The sequence below is a fragment of the Pinus tabuliformis genome, chromosome 3_2, assembly GCF_031772625.1.
Source record: "Pinus tabuliformis cultivar Carrire ecotype Pingquan chromosome 3_2, CPIR1, whole genome shotgun sequence".
In the NCBI taxonomy this organism is placed as follows: Eukaryota; Viridiplantae; Streptophyta; class Pinopsida; order Pinales; family Pinaceae; genus Pinus; species Pinus tabuliformis.
Window position 1 is genome coordinate 818,078,648 of NC_142302.1, and position 11,689 is coordinate 818,090,336.

The following is an 11,689-nucleotide window of genomic DNA, read 5'->3' on the forward strand; positions in this document are numbered from 1 at the left end:
ACTATTAAAGTGCCAACGCCTGAGTGAGTGGATGGGGTTGCGCAAGAAGGTAAGAGCGTCGAAGCTGTCTATCGACCCGACCACCCTTATTGACGGGGATCTGCATGATATAGGGGAGACGGTGCGTGACATCACCACAGAGGCCCTCCAGAACATTCCAGAGGAGAATCATATTATGTTGGGGGCCCTCCAAGTGCAGATTCAGGAGTTGCAAGTGTGCACTTCTTAGGCTGGTAATTTCTTGACTAGCCTTGCAGTAGGGACAACCATAGCCGAGGAAATGCTGCGTGCTCGTATGACCAACACAATAGTGTTGCCAGAAGGGTCACTGGTTACAACAAATGAGGTTGACAGGCCTACGGTTTGTACATTGAAAGGTATAGGGATCAACATGGCTACACTCTCGCGGGAGATGCTTTATGTTCTACAAGATGGGATTACTGTAGAACTGTGAGCTCGGGAGAACCGCGCGTTACAGGTGCTAAGTGAGCAGAAGATCAACATGGACCAGTTGAGCTTGCAGTGCGACGAGGTCGTGTCTCAGAATAGGTAGATGGTGCAGGTACTTGAAGAAGCCTACCAAATGGTCCTTGAGTTGGCCATCCCAGCAGAAGCACCAGCAGAGGTGCGCATCCATAGATTAGCAGTAGGGGTGCGCGATGCGCGAGAAGGAATGGCCAAGGTTCAGCTGGAGCTGAACCTTTAGATAGTAGAGTTGCATTTGAAGGCGCAGCCTTCAACTCCACTAGAGGTAATGGAACATCGCGCCAACGCCATTACATCAGGGATGGAGGAGATCAACAGTACAGTGAGGGATTGCACCAGAATGTTGAAAGAATCATTCGAGATCCTCACCAATCTATAGGAGGACCCGAACATACAACGCTTGGAAATAGAGGCACGTGAGCTACAACAGCAGTATGACAACGTCAAAGGGACCACACAGATAGTGGTCCTCACACAGAGGCTCTTGCAAATATAACACGCGAAAGTGCTTAAGGAGCAAGTAGACACAGCACGACACAAAGAAGTAGTTTTGAAGGTGCGTGTTCAGCCTTGGATCACCGAGGCCTTCTTCATCACAAAAACAATTGAAGGCATGTTCGTGCAGATGCAGGGGATGCAGGAACAGATCCAGGGAAGCAGTTCTGACACCACGATCTCGGAACAATTCGTACAAGAGATAAAACAAGCAGCCGCTCAATGCGTTGCTGACCTTGCAGTCGTCCAAGCAGAGTTGGGAGGTCTCTGTGCGAATATCTCTGCACCGACAGAGTGACTCGAGGGTGAGTCACGATGTTTGTGTTGGGGGCCTGTTGTGGGTGGGATGCCCCCAAGGCAATATTTGGGGCTTAAATCCCAAGTTTTGACTAAGTCTGATGTAAGGACTCCACGATTTATGGGCGCGATGATGGTAAATGAGTTAGAGGGGCCCTAATTTTTGTAATGTAATGTTGGTTTGAGAGATCTACCCATGGTCCACGGACCATGGGATTGTATAAATAGAGTGAGGCTCTAAGTGTAAAGACATAGAAGGAATGGAAGGAAATGAATCCATGAAGTATTGAGTCAAAGTGTAGAGTCATGTCTTTGGGTCGTAGAGTAGGAGAGGGCTCTACAACTGAGTGCGCAGAGGCCTAGTAGTCCGCAGCTAAGTGTGCAGACCCCTGCAGCTGAGTTTGCAGGGCAGGTCGAGTCTGTAACCATTGGAAGCATTAATAAAGAGAAGTTTTACCATATTCCTGTGTATCTTTTCATGTTTTATGCATTGAGGTATATTGGCTATGAATTGTAAGTTTACCAGTAATTTACCGTACGAGCTTATATGAATGTGTTGAATAAGTAAATCCAATAGAAGGTATCTGTTTACGCAAAAATAACTAATTATTATAAGAAGATAAATAAGATCCACAGTGTGACTTGAGGAAAGAGTGCAGATCGCTGCCCTAGCAGCGCAAAAACACCACAACCCCTAGTTAGGGCTGCACGAAGGCGAATATAATAGGGTGTGAAGGCCTCACAGGTCAGGGAACTACGTGAAATAACCTGCGTGAAGGTATTCATAGTTGGACTAAATCAACCCCTCAGACATCTTAAGGGTGTGGAAACCTAGTTCCAGCATCCCCCCATACTTCTTTGGGTGAGACCTCAGTCCGTGCTCCGCGGACTATTGCCAAAAGGACCAGTAGTACAGGGATTTGTTTGGCTAATTAAATCTGAACGTGGGTGAGGCCCCAATAAGCCAATAGGTCCATAATATTTGGTTTAATATTAGGGTTTATAGTATTGAATTTATAATAGAGGGTTTAATATTAATATTTGTAATATTTGGTTTATAATATTAGTTTTAATATTAGGATTTATAATATTGCGTTTAATATTAAGGTTTAATGTTGAACTATATTTTACATTCAACACTCTTCAACTTCAGTCAAACATAATATGATATTATTATTATTACTATTGATTAATATTAATAGTGAAACATAGTCAACCACATTAGTAAAAAATTTCAACCTTTATAGTCATTGTTTAAATTGTTGACCATGATCAAAATTTGTCACAACATGGCAATCATTATCGCCATGTTACATTACATTACAGTTGATCCAACATCAGATTGCAACATTAAAAAAATAGTCAATCACATTTACTAATGTGGTTAACTATGTTTAACAATTAACGCCCTTCAACTTTGGTCAAACCGTAATTTAAGGGTGTTTAATATCTATCATTTAATATATAAGCTCTATAATATTAGAGTTTAATATATAGAGTTTATAATATTGGGTTTAATATTGAGTTTATAATAAAGGGTTTATCCAACACCACAATATGACATTACAAAATTAGACAACCACATTTACTAATGTGGTTGTCTATGCTTGACTATGTTTTATAATAATACTCTTCAACTTTGGTCAAACATAATCACCTACTATTATTATTGATGAATATTAATAGTCAAACATAGTCAACCATACTAGTCAAACATAGTCAAGCAAAGGAAACCTTTAGAGTCAATTTTTAAGTAGTTGACCATAATATTCAAATTCAGTTAAACATAATCTCGTATTAATACTATTAATTAATATTCATAATCAAACATGTGATGTTGGAATGGTACAAAATCTATCCAACATCACATTGTTACAAACATTGTCACATTTTGACGAGCACTGTAACAATGTGACAATCATTATCACAGTCTTACGTTACATTTCAATTTATCCAATTTCACATTGCCACATTACAAAATTTGTCAACCACATTTACTAATGTGGATGACAATGTTCAACTATGTTTGACAATCAACACTCTTCGGCTCGAGTCAAATATGATTGCTTATTATTATTATTGATTAATATTAATAGTGAAGCATAGTCAACGAGATTGGTCAACAAAGTCAACCTTTATAGTCATTGTTCAAATTGTTGACCATGATCAAACTTTATCGCAATGTGACAATCGTTGTTTATAATATTTGGGTTTATGATATTAGGTTTTATAACATTGGATTTATATTATAGGGTTTACAGTAATAGAGTTTAATATACAGGGTTTATAATGTTGGGTTTGATATTGGGGTTTGTAATATTGTGTTTATAATATTGGAACGTGGTAAATAAATTTTCGTGCCTTAAACAGGAAAAAATGAATTTACATGTTTTGAAAATAATTTTTTTTTTTTCTATTTAACCAAGTAATAAATTTAAATATAGAAAATAATTTATTTATTTTAAAATAAAAATGTATTTTAAGAGATTACATTAAAATGATAAGACGATAATAGGTATACTATGAAGCTTCATGTAAGGGAATGATAGCTAAGTGGTTAAATAATGAAACAATTAAAGTGTGATCTAAAAATTTAGTGGTAATCTACTTATTATCTCAACAATTTAAGTATTATATGTGCAATTTAATTATTATATGTCTAAAGTGTGTAATCTAAAAATTTAGTGACAATATAATTGTTATATGTTGGTTTTTTTTGGAATTTTTTTAATGTAACTATCGACGATATTGTAATTTTATATTGTTTAAATACATTTTGTATTATATAAATGCATTTATTTTCCAAACAAAATTGAGACATTTAGAGATTGTAAAACACATACTTAACTCTATAATTCCAACAAATCTATGTTAAATTTTTAAGAAATCTCGCCAAAAAATATGTTTGGAAAAGTACCAAATCTAAAACACTTAAACTAAGCTGAAATTTTATTATAAATTATATATAAAAATTTGAAAATTCAAAAATAAATATTTATTTATTTAAGAACAATATTTGGACTTTGCAAACTCAATAGTCATTGGATTGTGCAAAATCTATAATTCTGGACTTTCAAGAAAACTCATCAAAAAATAGGTTTGCAAAAGTACCAAACCTAAAACACTTAAACTCAGCTGAAATGTTATAATGTATAAAATTTTGAAAGTTTAAAAATAAATATTTATTTATTTAAGAACAATATTTGGATTTTGCAAACTCAATAGTCACTAAAATTGTGCAAACTAAATTAAATATAATACCTGAGATAGTTTAATTCTTTGAGTTGAAAACAAAAAATGTCATAGGATAATTCTTTTCCAATTTCACCAAAAGCTTAGCGGTGTATTTTTATATTTGAGTTGAAAACAAAATCTATTAGTTATAGGACAATTCCTTTCCCCTATTACCATTTCACCGAACGCTCATTGGTGTCCCCCTAGTTATCAACAACCGATCAAGGTACGTTAAAAACACTTACCAAATCTTGCATTGGTCTAATTTCTGAGCCTCGATACTAAATGACCCTAATTTTCTAAATAACCGGAGTGAATACTAAATGAACAATAGAGTGTGCGTAAATGTCAATACCCACCTAGGAGGTCGAAGAGATCAATCCAAAAGCCATAAAAATAAACATTACGTGCAATAATTTAAGAGCGCAATGCACAATATATTGAGGAAGTTCGAAAATCCATACTCTATGATTCTCTGCCACACGGTAATTAGAGTGCTGACCTTGAAGGGAGGTGGCATTGCCGCCGCAGAAAACGACTTTAGAATCCGTGAATCTGGGGAAGTAAAGGTGTTGGTGGAATCGTCCTTTGGATAGCTGTAGGCCTGAGGGCATTGTTGCTTGAGAGGGTCGAATAATTAGTCAGGCCGCAATGGGCTCTATGCACCAGTGGTTTTGGTTTTAAGATGGGAGACAATTTTGAACTTAAAAAGAAATCTGTATATTGTGTTAAATATCGTTTTAAATTAGTATATTTGTATATTGTGTTAAATGTTGTTTTTAAATTAGTATATTAAAGTTGTATATTATCTTAAATATTGTTTTTAAAATAGTATATTAAATTATTGTCTTTATAAAAATAACATAAAACATTTATATTATTATTGTTTTTATAAAAACAATATAGAAATTTTAAGTTACAATTTCATTTGTCTTTCTGGAAACTATATGTTTTTTTAAGAGACAATATGAAAAAATATATTAAAAAAAACAAATTATTTTAAATGGTCTTTTAAGGTGGTTTCAACATTTAAAGTTCCCAAATAGTGATTTTATTTACTTTAAATCTATGTTTTTCACCGAAAAAAGAGAGAACAAGTTCCAATGTTTTTTAAAGTTAACAATAAAGTCTTTTTAAATAATTCTGAAAAAATCTTTGAAAGTGACAAAGTTGCACACTTATATTTGGTTAAAATACATTTATGTCATTAAGTTGGTATATCTTTATCAATGATAGCGGTCAACATGGTTTTCATTCACCAACATTGTAATGTGTCCATATATGTAGACAACCAAACAAAATTCCAGAAATAGGTCTTTGTTCACAAACACTTAGAAAAAATACATGGTACTATATACTATATGTTTTGATCCTCACAACTTAGTGAACTCTAGTGAACTCCTTAGAAGCTAATAGTGATGCACATTCAAGTTATTAAAATTTAAGACATGTCTAATACATGGGCCAACACATCCTCATTTCCATGGTGGAAAGTGCTAATAGTTCAAAACGTTAGATAAATATGAAACTTTATTCCTATATCAAACCAGAGGATGCCCCTCTTCCCCATTCCACCCACACCCTTTGCATAGATTTTGGTTTGCAGAGCATAAGGTTGTCTGCTTCTATTTCCCATAAATTTAAAGTATGGTTTGTCCTTATTCATGTCAAGAAGACATCTGTAATTGATTTTCACATAAATATATTACCTTTCAGCATATGGGACCATTCCTAAAAGATAGTTTTTCCTAATTACCGTGACCATAATCACAATAAGGTTAACCTTTAATTCTTAGTTCTTGTTCTACAGGGTAAATGATTGTTACTATTAATCCAAGGAGATAAGAGGATTGGAGTTGGTTGGCTTCAAGATGCTGACCACCATGGAGAACTAATCGAAGGAACTAGGGTAGTAAGGGAATGTTGTTAGCTTCAAGGATTCAAACTGATGACTGCTAAGTAACTGAGCTGGATCATCAATGGTTCTAGTACTTATATAAAGCTATGAATGCTTAGTCTGGCATGTTTGATTCCATTTTATACACAACATCTTTATGTTCAACTCCACCCGCTATATCGACAAAAGATTTCATTATATGTTTTATTTTCAAATGAAACATAAAATTAATTTGCAATAGGCGGGTAAGAGATTGATGTGAATAGATATACCTTTGCCGCCACATTATTTTTTGTTATCCTATTGATGTTGATGTTTTTTATTAGCTTGAAATTAGGTTGTACATTTCCATTTCATGAGCTTAGGAAATAGAGTTTGAGAGATTCAAATATGGATCAAATTAGATACCATGGGCTTCCTCTTTATCTCTTCATGGTTCATGAATCTCCTTCCTAATAAATGGAACAAAAATATAACAAAGGTTGTGTAACAACTTAATCCCTGCATTTTTGGTTTCAGGAGTTTTTTTGTTCAAGTGTGTTTCAAAATGCCTGAAATATGTCATGGCATGGCATGCCAAAAAACTATTCTCCCTAGGGTTAGTTGATCAAAAAACAGATTTATCTAAATCACTTCCAGAATACATGAAATCGGTTAATATTGATGAAAACTATTACATTGAGTTATGTAACTAGTATTTAAAATTCATTTTTTGGATAAGACATCCAAGATTATTTTGTTGCACAAAGTTCCACCAAAAAGCAACAAAATTAACCTTCCAGCAACACTCATAACAAACAGATTATGGGCCAACCAATTGAAAATACAAGCATTCAAAAACGTAAATAACTAAGATATTTGGCATGCTCACCCACACTAAACACAACATAATCTTTTAATGGATTATGATATTAGAGAATCACTATGACACTTTGTCATCCTGTGGAATTTTTGATGCCTTGAATAAATGCTTGCTAATGATTTTGTCATAAGAGAATACAGTCATTAAGGAATTTACATGTAAGTTACTTATGATATGAATTTCAGATCATCATATATACCCCTCACAGCACACCAGATGCATTCTATAATGGTTAAGAGAAACACAAAGGAAATAACAAGTTAATGATGCATTCCAATCTTCCCTAATGAAGACATTTTGGCAAGAAATTATCATAAATTGTTCCTTGTACTAACAAAGCGATCCCTCAAAATATCGTAGTAATAGTGTGGAATCTAAGAAAATTCCATTTATTATTCTTTACTATTCCTAAATATGCCCCAGTAAAATAAATATAAAATATCTAGTCATGGAATTTACCAAGGACCTGAAAAAAGGATATGCTGAAAATCCAAAATCCTCCAAAAATGGATGAATATTAAATGTTATTTCTGCATAGACCCAAGTCAAATACAAATACATGCCAAATTTATCTACCACCATTTTGGATTCTTTGTCATTGGAGGGCATCCTTTGTAAGTAGGCACATCATCCCCTGCTCTTGGACTCACTGTTCTCCAATTTTTTCTTACAATAATAAGTAAATGAATTGTAAAACTTCCATACTCTCGTGTGAATAAAGGTGTAGAAGCAAATGTACATAATACAACCCATAACAAAATAAGAAAATAATACAACCCATAACAAAATAAGAATCCCGAAGTTGAGCCAAAGATAAGTATAATAACATAAGGCTAGATGATTTCTAGTAGAAATCCCAATTGGAGAACTCATATGAAACATATCAAACATCTATTTTTGAAATTTAAGTCGGTCACTGCCATTATATTACTGCCATTTTGTAGAGAAATTTTATTATGAGAATTATTCACTTCAGAGTAAGAACTAAATAGACAACGTCAATAGTCAGAACTCTCTTCTTTCTACTTAGGAAAAGATAATACTTTTATAATTTAGTATATCACTCTTCTAACATGACATTGTATGCTATTTTAATTAGCTTGTATTCTAGATTATATTTAGATCAAGGTACAATTATACATACTAATATAAGGATCAATAAAGAGGATAAAACTAATTCATTAAACAACCATTATTTCCATTCGATATGTGATAAATTAAAATTCAAATAATGAATCCTAAAATTATGTTTTGATGCAAAAGAATAAGATATTTCATTCAAAAATATTCCTCACCTTTATAAGTACATGTCCCAACTCGTGAGACATGTTTTCCTCTTTATTTTTGTGTATTCTTCATTGGAATGTATGTTATTGGTGCATCCATACAGCTGCTACACCCTCACTCCTTATCGGAACTATTTAACCCTTAAAAACCTTTAAATTTCATGCCCACACACACACACACACAGACACATACATATATATATATATATATATATATATATATATATATATATATATCGGAAGTGTAGTTTTGGTGCTTTTTCTTTAAAATCGGGACCACTTAAGCTATCAGAACCATTACACTATCGGAAATGGTTTATATCACTTTTAGCCTTAAAAACAACCCCTAGCAACACTTTTTATCACAATACATAGAAACAAGGGAAATCAAACAAAACCCCACTGCAAACACTTTAACCGAAACTCAAAATTTATACATCCGTGTTAATATATATCGACGGATCCATCCTTTGGTCCATCGCACTCCCACTATCACTCCATATCTTCGATCTTCGATCGGTTGATCTCCACTATTCAATACATCTCCGATGAAATGGTCAGCATTGATTTCAAATATTTAAACTGTCGCTAATTCTCCATCGTTGATCTACGCGTAGCAGATCCGATGGCCCACATCTATTTCTGGTGGGCAATTAATATGAGGATTAACCGCCCGATAAAGTGGTTTCCCTATTCACCCTCGCTGTTACATATGAAATGGTGAATGGGATCGGGTGACTGCCCCTCAATACAGCTTATAGTCCTTCTGCCACTCAAAATACCATGCACTGTTTCGAAACCACTTCTGCGATCCAACGGCCACAGTTGACACTGATCTAACGGCTGCGATTTAATCACATATCGCATAGTCGCATTCCTCCAAGCCAGGCTCTGTCCACTCTAAAGCGTCGATTTGATATTCTTACAGACTGGATATGGATATTAGCCACCTCTTATAAAATTTCAAATCCGGATTTTCGATATGGTTCGATGTTTTGCAACGATTCTTAGTGTAAATGGGATATTCTCTTGCGGAACCAAAACTAAGTAAATAAACTTCGCCGACCCACATCAAACAATGATATTCAAAATAAAGCCACACTTCTATCAATCATACAATTAGGTGTTTAAACATAACAAACTAAGGGATAATCACCCGGCCTGAACACAAAGAATATAGAAGCATACAAGGGTTTCTATAGGCCCGATAATCAATCATAAATACACAATATCATTCATTCAATATAAAAAAATTACAGAATCTCGCCTTGGTCGATTATACTAACTAAAAGACCTCTGTTTCAATTACAATCCACACACACTATTTTTCTCTCATGAATATTTCCTCTTTGGCATGATTCTTCAATTAGTGGCCTTTGTTCCTAATCTGCCCATAGGCTTACAATTCCTTCGTGAATCCTCTCTCTCTATCTCTCGATTCCCTCTCCGTCTCCAGAAATGATAGGAAAATACATATATGCCTAAGCCAACCATCTGCTTCCACAAATGAAGGAATTTACTATATTCTTAGAAATCAAATCCTACCATAACTAATCAATATAGATAATTGGCTTGATCTCCATGCAGGGAGGATCACTTGCCATTTTATTCCCAATTCTGTTCAGAATTAGGCAACAATTAACTACTTACATAATTTGAAACTAATACAAATTAAATAACCAATTATTCCTCCAAACTTTCATTAGCCACAACATGTGACCACACCATCACATTCCTGGCTAGGCCCAGATGCTCTTTCATCAGAATCCCAAGGTTAAAAATAATTATGATCTTCTAATCATGTGCTTCTAATCTGTGTCCTCCTGAATCACATACTTTGTTTGGTAGTATGTCCTTGGTTACTGCTATTGTTGGTTTCTCCAAGTCTCCATACTTTATGCTGCATTGTCCCATTAGTTATGCTCTCACTATCTGTTGCTGTATTTTTCATATATGTTATTTCCTTTTGTTCATCATCACAATTTATGTCAGGCTTCCACACTTTAATTTGAAATTTACCTTTACCTTCATCTGTACCATTCTTCCCAGCCAATCTTCCTTCCTTCTTTTGTCCTCTATTCAGTTTATTGGAATGGTGTTTTATGAGTTTCCACAACTCATCAATTTCTTTGTCCACTTCACTTCTCAGATGATGAATATTATTCTCCTGCAACTGGATGTGTTCTTGCATAAGAACATCATAATCCCTGTGCCAATATTTTTCCATATACATTTATGAAATGTACAAATACCTTCTCCATTGATCCCCTATAACAATTCCATTTCCTTTTTTTGGTTTCTCATTCATGGCTTCACCTCTTCTTACTTCAATTCTTAGTATACCTGCAACTCCACAAATTTCTTGAAAACTAAGAATTCTTCCTGCTTGCTTAGATACTTGGAATACCTCTTCTTCTAGTAACTTAATTTCTGCACCCTTAAGGATCATGGCATCATACTTGTCTGCTTCTGAAATGTCATCTTCAGCCTCTTCTTCATCAATAACTCCCTGTAGCACAATAGTAATCATGTTACTATCATCTCTTGAACTCATCTCTAGTGCAACAGTTCTATACTGTAATTTCAACATCATTCCATATTTTTTGAGACATTCTGATCTCACCCTTCCTTACTTTGATCTGATCTTTAGAATCAACTCCTTGTTTCAAATTCACATCACATTGTGTTGTTCCTACATATAAATCTTCACCAGAATCAATAAATTCATTAAAAATAAATGCTTTACCCTGTTTCCTCATTATGCCAACATTTCTGATAACTTATTTTCCATATTTATCTTCCATAACAACTTCTTCATTCTCATCTAGTTCTGGTTGTACAGTCTGATCACTTATCCTTTGGTTTCCTTGCCTCTTCTCCAAAAGAATAGACTCATGCCACAATTGTGTCATCTCATTTGGAATTTCTCCCAAGAGTTCTGCACAATCTTTACTAACTTCATTATCTGCAACATTTGTCTTTAGTCCTTATTTACTCTGGCTTTCTTCAACGTCAATAATCCTCAATAATTGTTTAATACCTACAAAGTCTTCTATATCAACCTTTACTAGTTGTTCTCCTCTAGCTTCATTCCTCAATAGTTGTCCAATATCTACATAATTCAGTACAACT

General features: G+C 34.3%; 1 pseudogene; it reads right to left on the reverse strand.

The window, feature by feature from the left end:
• Positions 1-7,438: 7,438 nt before the first annotated feature.
• On the reverse strand, positions 7,439-11,316 carry LOC149183158 (protein TIC 20-I, chloroplastic-like; annotated as a pseudogene).
• Positions 11,317-11,689: the final 373 nt, after the last annotated feature.